An 11,827-nucleotide genomic window follows, 5' to 3' on the forward strand; every position below is an offset into this window, starting at 1 on the left:
TGTTTTTCCCCTTCGTTCATCCCTCAGCACAAACACACAAAACAAATGAGAGAGAGAGGACAGAAGATGAAGCTGCTGCCGCTACCATGCGCAGCCATCGAGCCACGCGTCGCTGCCATGCTTGCACCGCCGTCGAGCATGAAGCGTGCAGAAGAGAGAGCTCGCGTCCGAGAGAGTAGAGGAGAAGGTGGAGGGGCTGCTGCTTTGTCGCCAACACTGTCGCCCTCATCGTGACCTCCGTGGAGCCCATGTCGTTGTTGCCTCAGCTGTTCCCACCGCTGCTGGATCCGTCTCGCGCGTCGTCATCCGAGGAGCCACCGTCGTCCTTGCTCATCGTCTCCCTTAGAGTCGTCGCCGTCGAGGGCCAGCAGAGAGAGAACGAACGCGAGTCAAGGTCGCCACCAAGATGAGGAGTTGTGCTCCACGCCACCGTCGCCACCAGTCCACGACCACCACTGCGAGGGTTCCGTCGTCGTCGTTCTAGTGTCGCCGTTTGTGCCCTTCGTCACTATCCATCCTCCCTGCTGTCTGACGCCGTCGCCGTTCGCGAAGAAGAGAGAGAGCTCGCATTGCCATCAGATCTGCCGTTCCTCGCCGTTTCTGTCGCCACCGTCAGTGCCTTGCTGTTGCCGCCGCCGCTGCTGGGATCTGCGCCGCCATGACCGAACTTCCGTCGCTGAGAAACGCTTCTGCCACCATTGAGATCCCCTGCTGGTAGGGGCTTTTAAGTTGGCTTTCGTTCCTTTTGGATTTTTGGAAGCTTTTCATCGCTGTATGTTTGTTACAGTCGTCGTCGCCGGAGTTCTGGTTCCCGCTGCCACTTGAGGTGGTTGTCGAGGCTACTGCCTAGCCGGTTCAGTGAACGCTGCTATTCGTTTTCTTAGTTTTGTAAGTATTCATATTTCAGAAGACCCTGCATTAGTATTCTGTTATGTTTGGTTATAAACTCTGAGGTCCTAGTAATGTAGGGTCGTGTTCTGAGCGTTACATGTCGCTTTTAAGTTGCCTGAGTGTTGTGGAAGTGATCAAAGACTGAGTTTGTGGATTGCTGTTGAACTCGGTTAAGAGAAAAGGTTTCGTGACGCATTTTTGGATTGTGGTTTCGACGAGTCAAGGTAGGGTATTTTTATACAAACTAGTTTATTTTAAATTGAAAATTGTTATAAATAGATATGCTGTGCAGAATGTATTTCTGGTGATTATGTGAGTCTTATGAATTGTCTGATTTTGTCTTGAATGGATATGGTTGCTTGTTTGATTGAAATAATGTCTGCTTTGATAAATTGGAGATTTTTGGATTTGGTTGATTTGAAATGGTTTTTTTTTTGGATAATCTGAAAGTTTGAGTTTTTGTTTTATTGGAAATTGATTTAGTCTTGAACCTGTTGGAAAGAGTTAAGGATTAGTTTGGTTGGGACCCGGAAGGGTGGCAAAGTCCAAATTTTAGGGAAGATGCTGCCGAATTTTCATGAAAATTAAGATTCTGTTTTGAAATGTGATTTAGAAAAAGAATGAATTTGAGAGGTTCCATTGCTTGGTTTTTTATTTATTAAGAAATAGAGTTTCAAGTTTAATCTGTTTACGGGAAGTTTATGTTTTAAGATTGATTTAAATATGAAAGAACATATGTTTTGAAGTTTGATTAAAGAAGTAATTTTGGAAAAAATTTTAGTGGATTTTAAAAGAAATTGAACTTTGATTAATTAAGTTCGTTTTGCTTTTAAAGTACTCTTTAAATTTTGATTTAGCAATAGTAAACAATTCCGGGCTTTTGGGAAGGTTACCGATTTAAGAATGAAATAGAATTGATTTGAAACTTAGTAAAGATTCATGTTTTAAAGTCAATTTAAAGATGAAAATAATTAAGTTTCGGAATTTGATTAAGTAAGCAAATTTGAAGGAGTTTTAATGGAGTTCGATTAACTAATTTCACTTTACGACATTTTAGGAAAAGTTTGAGGTATTTTCTGAAACTTTGATTTAGTAAAACTGAAACTCTTTCTGAACCCTTGGAAACAGATTTATGAATGAAACTGAGATTGGTTTTCGGCTTAAATGATTTGGTTTTGGTTTAAGTAAGTTAGTTTTGAAATTGGTTCGGAATATTTGGATACATGACCTGGTTTTGGTTTAAATTCTATTTTATTTATTCAAATCAAGAAGTTAAGGTTTCGGAGGTTTTCAATGAATTTAAGAAATGAGTTAGGTTATTCTTCCCTAAAGGCTTGAGACCCCGCCGAGGAATTTTATGATCAAATCCTGATTTAGAAATGAACGATTTTGAGTATTTCAAAAGGGATTTTGAATTTGGCATAGTTTTGAGATTGTTTGAAAGTGTTGGAAAGGTGTGGAAAATGGCTTCATTTTGAAAAGTGATTCTTGGCAAGATATGAATTGAAAACGGTTGTTATTTAAAATTAAATGGGCTAAGAATGAATATGAAATAAGTTATTGAGCCTGATTGATTGTGATTATCATCAAGATTGAGGAGTTATTGTTTGGTAGGCATAAGGGTCGGGTTCGTCCCGCTTATGTTGAGATGAGATTGTTGATAAGACGCTATGCGCCTGACAGGGACGGCGGTTGGATCTCGCCTGTCGAGGTAGCGGCGGCAGCGTAAGGGTGGTGGTTCGTCCCGCTTGCGTTGAGATGCAAGGTCGGTGGCAAGAGTATCCCGCTCGCATCTCTTCGGATCAATAGAGCGTGCAGGCGCAAAATCCTGGACAGTGATCCGAGTACTATATCTCGGGGGTTCTCATATGATGATTCTGAAGGGCGACGTCTCCATGGAGATGTGTCGGGTTGGAAGTTGAACCGACAATGTGATATCACAACCAGTAGGACAGACATTCATCATTTGCATTTATGTGACATTATTTGGGTGTGCATATTGTAATTGGTTTGCCTATGTGAATACTTATGTTAATTGTTAACTGCTATATTTGTTGTAATTGCTATTGATTGTGTTTGAACTACATTAATTGTGATTGTGTTTGATTGGTTGGCTTGTGATGAATTGGTTGATGATTGAGTTGTTTGGGCCGGGGGCTGTGTTGGATTGGATGGGCTTGAGGCCGTGGTTGGTATGTTGATTTCTAGTTTTGTATAAAGTATCTGACTGGTTCAACATAGATTTAATGAACCTATGCTTGGAACGGAATGATCATTTATACCGCGTAGGTAACTGCTTTCATGGTTATGGTCTAGAAAAGTATGGAAAATCAAATTCTTACAGCATAGAATTAATTGAACCTATGCTTGGGACATGTTGGTCATTCATACTGTCTAGGAAAAACTTTTCAGATTTTACAAGAAAGGAAAAAGGTTTTGTTTTAAAATATTTGAGAAATTTACCAAGTCTTCGAAAAGGATTTTTCTGGATTTCGAATGTGAACCCATGGTTTTTGGAAAGACTCATAAGACGAGCAATGATCACTGTACTCTAAGAATAATTTTATATGTATCTTGTTATAGCAATTTCTGTAATCCTATAGTGAGAACAAGAGAGGACGACGTTCTCACTCCCCTACAGGTTATTCCTTTTCAGGATATGGACGACGAAGCTTCAGAAGAGTTATATTCATTTTCTATTTATTTGGTATTTTTGTATTATCTTAGCTATTATTGTTCCCTCGCCTTTATCTTTATTAAGTTTGTAAGAGGGATAGGAAGTTATGATATGTATGTTTGTAAGCTAGTGTTATGTATATATATATATATATATCTTAAGGTATTGTATCTGGTTTGTATGTATATGTATATTTATGTTTTCGAAAAAGTGTTTTTGAAAGGTTACACAGTTTTAAGTTTTAAACAGGCTCCTATTTTAATATTAAATATATTTAGAATTGTCGTAATGCCCAAGCTATTAGAGTGGCGCAGCCGGAAGCGTGACATTTGATAGTGAGGGTGTTACAGATGTCCTGGCTGGCGTTCAACGCCAGCTTCCCTGTCTGTTGGGGCGTTGAACGCCCAGTGAGGGCTTCCTCACTGGCGTTCAGCACCAGAGTTCTTGCTTGTTTGGGCGTTGAACGCCCATCCAGTGTTCCCTGGCTAGCGTTCAACATCAGCTCTACTGCCAGGATGGGCGTTGAACGCCCAATGAGGGCTTCCTCACTGGCGTTTAGTGCCAGGCTATTAGCCAGTTTGGGCGTTGAACGTCTAGTGAGATCTTCCTCACTGGCACTCAATGCCTTCCCAGTTTCTCCAAATTCGGCCTCAGCCTCTATGGTGATGGCCTTGCACTCTTCTCTTGGATTTACCTCAGTGTTACTAGGAAGAGTGTCAGGGGGAGTCTTAGGGATCCTTTTGCTCAGTTAACCAACTTGTACCTCCAAATTTCTGATGGAGGACCTTGTTTTAGTTATGAAATTATGAGTGGTCTTAGATAGGTTGGAGACTATAGTAACTAAGTCAGAAAGTCTTTGCTTAGGAGTCTTTATATTCCCTTGAAAAGATGGGAATGGTGGCCTGTTGTTGAACCTATTCTAGTTCATTCCACCTTGATTGTTGTTGAAGCCTTGCTGAGGCTTCTGTTGATCCTTCCATGAAAGGTTAGGATGATTCCTCCATGAAGAATTGTAGGTGTTTACATATGGTTCTCTCATGTAATTCACCTCCTCCATGGTGGGTTGATCAGGATCATAGGTGGTGCACGAATCCCTACACCTTCGTACAGCTGTACCAGCAAGTGCATTGGGTCGTCCAAGTAATACCTGAGCAAGTCAGGGTCGATCTCATGAGGAATGTGGTTTGAAGCAAGCTATGGTTATCTTGCAGGTCTTAGTCAGGCGAATCAGAATTCAGTTGGATTGATGCAAGGGCAATCAGTAATAGGAACATGGTTAAGGATTGGAGTTGCATTTTCTTTCTGAATTAACTCTGGTATTACTGTCTTCTTTACTTGTGAGTGATTTTTTCTGTGGCAGGCTGTATGTGATCAATGCCATGGGCCATGGTCATTAATCTCCTCTGCTCTAGATCAAGTTCCATTGGCCATGGTCATCCAATCTGATGGAGGGTGAAGCTCTAGCAGTTCATTCTCCTGGCGATCTTACTCAAAACGCCACAAATAAGGTCGAATCTTCCGAATCAGAGAATGCTGCTTCTTTGGGTTCTATCCTATACCACAGAGACCCTAATCTCCCTGAAAATCGGCTGAACTGGTGTCTCGAGAAGTCCCCAACGAAGTCGTGGATTAGTCGTCTGAGAGATGCATAATCAAGCTGGTGGTTCGCGCTTTCCAGCCACGTATTCACACGAACCCAAGTAGAGACGGGTGGTTGTCAAGCACGCCATCCTAGTATGATGAACAGAGCTAATTGTCACTGGTTATCCTATTCACCATGTTGAAGAACGAGTACGCATCTTAGAAATAAATCAAACACGGATCGAAGATGAAACATTAATATTTTTATTAATTCATAGGACTCAACAAGGCTCCCCCCCTCAACTTATAAGGTTTAGAAACTCATATTAAATGGAAATACAAAGTGTAAAACAAAAATATGCTGAATGATGGGTGAAGATCAGGTGTAAATAACATAAATCTAATCCTTTAAATACTAAACTAATGATTAGTAAGGGTAAAACAGTCTTTCTACTGCTAAAATCCACTTCTGGGACCCACTTGGTGAGTGTTTGAGCTGAGCTTTGATGAGATCCACGGGCTATGAGGCTCCTAGTGCGTTGAACGCTGGCTAGGGGGTCCTCTCTGGGCGTTTGGACGCTGGGCTCTGCTCTATGGGCGTTGGATGCCTGGAAGGGGGCAGGAGGCTGGCATTGGATGCCAGTTTTGGGCCTTCTAATCGGAAACAAAGTATAGACCATTATACATTGTTGGAAATCTCTGAAAGTCAACTTTCCATAGCCGTTGAGAATGCTCCATTTGGACTTCTGTAGCTCCATAAAAGCTCTTCCAAATGCAAGGGGGTCAGATCCGGACAGCATCTGCAGTGCTTTCTCTGTCTCTGAATCAAACTTTTACTCCAGCTCCTCAATTCAGCCAAAAATTACCTGAAATTACACAAAAACACACAAAATCAAAGTAGAATCCAAAAAATGTGAATTTAACACTAAAACCTATAAAAACGTAATAAAAAGTAAACAAAACATACTAAAAACTATATGAAAATGATGCCAAAAAGCGTATAAAATATCTGCTCATCACAACACCAAACTTAAAATGTTGCTTGTCCCCAAGCAACTAAAAACGTAGTAGGATAAAAAAGAAAATTAAGATACAAATAAATTTCAAAGTTTCCAATGAAGCTCTGTTACAATTAGATGAGTGGGACTTAGTAGCTTTTTGCTTCTGAATTATTTTGGCATCTCACTATCCATTGAAACTCAGAATGATTGGCATCTTTGGAACTTAGAATCCAGATAATATTATTGACTCTCATAGTTCAATTCTTTTTTATTTTTGAACACAGCTTTTAGAGTCTTGGCCGTGACCCTAAGCACCTTGTTTTCCAGTATTACCACCGGATATAATAATGCCACGTACACTTTAACTGGGTGAACCTTTTCAGATTGTGACTGAGGTTTGCTAGAGTCCCAGATAGAGGTATTCAAAGTTCTTAAGCACACTCTTTTTGCTTTGTATCACGACTTTAACCGCTCAGTCTCAAGCTTTTTCACTTGACACCTTCATGCCACAAGCACATGGTTAGAGACAGCTCGTTTAAGTCGCTTAGGCCAGGATTTTATTCCTTTAGGCCCTCCTATCTACTGAGGCTCAAAGCCTTAGATCTTTTTACCCTTGCCTTTTGGTTTAAAGGGTTATTGGCTTTTTTAATCTGCCCTCATTTTCCTGCATTTTTGGGCAGTAATGAATTTTTCTCTTTATTTGTTTTTTTTTTCTTTTTCGCCATTTTTTTCTTTTTCGCATGCATAATAATTTTGTTTTTATCTTTTGCAACATGCTTTTTCTTTTTCTTTTTGCTGCTTTTTCTTGCTTCAAGAATCAATTTATTTAGATTTTTCAGATTACCGATAATACTTTTCCTTTTTCCTTATTCTTTCAAGAGCCAACATTCTAAAATTTCAACTTCAAATATGCACTGTTTATTCATTCATTCAGAAAACAAAAGCAATGCCACCACATCAACATAATTAAACTATTCTTATTATAAACTTGAAATTCATGTATCTTTCAATTTTTTTCAATTAAAATTTTCTTTTAAGCAATGTGAGAGATAAATGGAACATTTTACATCTTTAAGGCATACATGAAAATGATCATGCAACAAGAACAAGAGAGCAGACAACATGACAGAAAATAAAAAAATAATAGAAGGAAAGGAAGTAAAAGAGAACGAATCCACATTTAATGGTGGTGGCTGGTGCTCCTCCTTAAGGATCCAATGTGATGCTTGATCTCTTCAATGTCATTCCTTTGCCTTTGTTGTTCTTCCATCATAGCCCTTTGGTATTCCCTTATGGCTCTTTGATCTTCTCTTATTTCATTAAAGGTGATGGAGTGCTCTTGATGCTCCACCCTCAATTGCTCCATGTTAGTGCTCAGTTCTCCAAGAGAAGTCTGCCATTGATCCCAATAGCTTTCAGAAGGAAAGTACATCCCTTGAGGCATCTCAGGGATCTCATGTTGAGGCAGCTGCACAAGCTCTTATGCATGCTCTCTAGTTTGCTCCATCCTCTTCTTAGTGATGGGCTTGTCCTCCCCAATAGAGATATCTCCTTCTATGACAATTCTAACTGAATTGCATAGATGACAAATGAGGTGTGGGAATTCCAACCTTGCATTGGTGGAAGGCTTCTCAGCTATCTTGTACAATTCTTGAGGAATCACCTCATGTACTTTTACCTCACTTTCAATCATGATGCAATAGATCATGATGGCTCTGTCAACAGTCACTTCTGACCGATTGCTAGTGGGGATGATGGAACGTTGGATGAATTCCAACCATCCTCTAGCTATGAGCTTTAGGTCAACCCTTCTTAGTTGAATGGGCTTGCCTTGGGAATCCATTTTCCAATGTACTCCTTCCACACAAATATCTAAGATTACTTGATCCAATCTCTGATCAAAGTTGACTCTTCAAGTGTAAGGATGTGGGTCCCCTTGCATCAGAGGCAAGTTGAACGCCATTCTCACACTTTCTGGGCTGAAATCTAAGATTTTCCCTCGACCATGGTGATCCAATTCCTTGGATTTGGGTTCACACTAGTGTCATGGTTTTTAGTAACCCATGCATTAGCATAGAACTCTTGCACCATTAGAATCCCAAAATCTTGAATGGGATTGGTTAGGACTTGCCAACCTCTTATCCGGATCTCTCTTCAGATTTTTGGATACTCATTCTTCTTGATCTTGAAAGGGACCTCAGGGATTACCTTCTTCTCAGCCACTACTTCGTAGAAGTGGTCTTGGTGAGCTTTGGTGATGAATCTCTCCATCTTACAAGATTTAGAGGTGGTGGTTACTGCCTTTCCTTTCCTCTTTCTAGAGGGTTCTCCAAACTTGGGTGCCATGAATGGTAATGGAAAGAAAAAGTTATGCTTTTCCAACTAAACTTAAAACTTTGCTCGTCCTCGAGCAAAAATAAAGAAAATAGAAGAATAGAGTAGAAGAAGAAGAAAATAGAAGAAGATTGAGGGAGAGAGAGGGCTAGGCCAGTGGGGTTTATGAGTGTATGAGAGGTGTGTGTATGAAGGGTGATAAAGAGGGGTATTTATAGGATGGGGGTAGGTTAGGTTTCGGCCATAGGGTGGGTTTTGGGTGGGAAATTTGATTTTGAGATGGGTGGGGGTTAGTAGGAGTTATGATGGTTTTGGAGAAGTGGTATGGATGTGATTGGGCTAGGGTTTATAGGGAAATATGTGTGGGAAAGTGTGAAAGTAAGTGGGGTAGGTGAAGATGCTGTGGGACCCACTGGTCCCTGAGAGGCTTAGGAAATTCAGATTCCCTGCTCTCTACACTGGCATTTGAACGCCCAGGGTCTCCTCCCTGACTGGCGTTCAACGCCAGCAATGTTGCCCATTTGGGGCATTGGACGCCCTGCCAGAGCTTCCTGGATGGCGTTCAACTTCTAATAACACTCCATCCAGAGTGTTCTATTTTCACTGTTTTGACATTTCTGTCTCTGTTCTGACGGCTGCATATGATTATGAACCTAAAATGAAAATTAGGGAAAAACAAAATGAAAGAAAATAAAAATAATTAATTAAGGTTGGGTTGCCTCCTAACAATTACTCCTTTAATGTCACTAGCTTGACGGTTAGCTCCTTACAGAGGCGAGTATGGGCTCAGATTTTCAGCCCTTACAATGAACTTTCTTTCTGTCTTTTAATGAATGAGCTGCACATGCTCTAAAGACAGGATATGACTCACTGTATGTGGTAAGACTGGTTTCTTAGTGAAGACAACTCTCATGCCAGGTGAGAGGCCTTCAGTTGGGACTTTCTTGTCCTTCCAGCCTTTAGGTACTTTCTTCTTAGTACCTTTGTGCTTAGAGCTTGTTGGTGGCTGCCCAACACCAAACTTAAAATTGGTGTCTGGGGGCTCTGTAAAGCTCTACACAGAAAGAGAGGGTTGAAACACTACGTGTTGCACAATTATCTCTCTTTTGTCAGAGGGAGAATTGGGATGAGGCATCTTGAACAAGATGTGATCCTCCCCTAATTGTAGAGTCAGTTCTCCCTTAGCCACATTAATGACAGCATTGGCAGTGGCTAGGAAAGGTCTTCCAAGGATGACAGAGTCATCCTCATCCTCTCCAATATCCAAGACTATGAAGTTTGCAGGGATGTAGTGGTTTTCAACTTTTAACAAGACATCCTCTACTAAGCCATATCGCTTCTTCATTGTCTTATCTGCTATTTCTAATGAGATGTTTGCAGCTTGTACCTCAAGGATTCTCAGCTTCTCCATTACAAATAGTGGCATGAGGTTGATGATTGACTCTAGGTCATACAGAGCCTTTTCAAAGGTCATGGTGCCTATGGTGTAAGGGTTCAGGAAACGTCTAGAATCTGGAAGCTTCTTAGGTAGCTTCTGCTGGCATTCAGCTTCATGAGAGCTCCTAGGTACCGAGTAACTTGCTCTTCCCTAGTGTCTTCATCCTTATCAGAGGATGAGTATTCATCAGATCTCATGCACTGCAGGAGTGCATTCAAAGGAACCTCTATGGTCTTTATGTGAGTCTTGGCTTCCTTTGGTTCTAGGATAGGGGTTTTTTTAGTGGAATTGAGCACTCAGAAGGTGTGCTTTTGCTGGCGTTCAACGCCAGCTCTGTCAACTCTTTGGGCATTGAACGCCCATACTGTGCACCCTTACTGGCGTTAAATGCCAGTCCCCTTGTCATTTTGGGCGTTGAACGCCCAGCAGGGATATTCTTGCTGGCGTTCAACGCCTGCTTTCCTGGGTGTGTGGGCGTTGAACGCCCAGTGACGGGTTCCTCACTGGCGTTCAGCGCCAGGCTGCCTACCTGTTTGGGTGTTGAACGTCCAGTGAGGGATTCCTCACTGGCGTTCAGTGCCAGAGTGCCTGTATGTTTGGGCGTTGAACACCCATCCAGTGCTCCCTGGCTAACGTTCAATGCCAGCTCAGCTGCCAGGATGGGCATTGAACGCCCAGTGAGGGGTTCTTCACTGGCATTCAATACCTTCCCAATTTCTCCATATTTGGCCTCTAACTCCATGGTTATGGCCTTGCACTCTTCTCTAGAATTCACTTCAATGTTACTGGGAAGAGTGTCAGGAGGAGTCTCAGGGATCCTCTTACTCAGTTGACTAACTTATACTTCCAAGTTTCTAATGGAGGACTTTTTTTATTTATAAAACTATGAGTGGTCTTAGAGAGGCTGGAAACCAGAGTGACTAAGTCAGAGAGGCTCTTCTTACAGGTTTCCATATTCCCTTGAGAAGATGGAAATAGTGGTCTGTTATTGAACCTATTCTGGTTCCTTCTACCTTGATTGTTGTTGAAACCTTGCTGAGGTTTCTCTTGATCTTTCCATGAAATATTTGGATGATTCATCCATGAAGGGTTGTAGGTGTTTCCATATGATTCTCCCATGTAATTCACCTCCTCCATGGTAGGGTGATCAGGATCATAAGCATCTTCATCAGGAGATACTTCTTGGGTACTGCGAGCTACAGTTGGCAGTCCAGTCAAATGTTAAGAGATCATATTGACCTGTTGGGTCAAGATGTTATTCTGAGCCAAGATGGCATTCAGAGTATCAACTTCAAGAATTTCCTTCTTCTAAAAAGTCCCATGGTTTACAAAATTTCTCTCAGAAGTGTACATGAATTGGTTATTTGCAACCATCTCAATGAGTTCTCTTGCTTCTGCAGGTGTTTTCTTCAAGTGGAGTGATCCACCTGCAGAGTTGTCCAATGAGATTTTGGACATCTCAGACAGACCATCATAGAACACACCTACGATAGACCATCCTGAGAGCATGTCAAGAGGACATCTCCTGATCAATTGCTCGTATCTTTCCCAAGCTTCATAGAGGGATTCAGCTTCTCTTTGTCTGAAGGTTTGAACTTTCACTCTAATTTTGCTCATTCTTTGAGGGGAAAGAATTTAGCTAGAAAAGTATTAACCAGCTTTTTCCAAGAGTCTAAGATCTTTTTTGGTTGAGAATCCAACCATATCTTAGCTCTATCTTTTACAGCAAAGGGAAAGAGTATAAGCTTGTAGACTTTAGGATTTACTCTATTAGTCTTTACAGTATCACAGATCTGTAAGAATTCAGCTAAGAACTGATGTGGATCTTTCATTGGAAGTCCATGGAATTTGCAGTTCTGTTGAAGAAGAGAGACTAACTAAGGCTTAAGCTCAAAATTGTTAGCT

Source organism: Arachis ipaensis, chromosome B01, assembly GCF_000816755.2.
Source record: "Arachis ipaensis cultivar K30076 chromosome B01, Araip1.1, whole genome shotgun sequence".
In the NCBI taxonomy this organism is placed as follows: domain Eukaryota; kingdom Viridiplantae; phylum Streptophyta; class Magnoliopsida; order Fabales; family Fabaceae; genus Arachis; species Arachis ipaensis.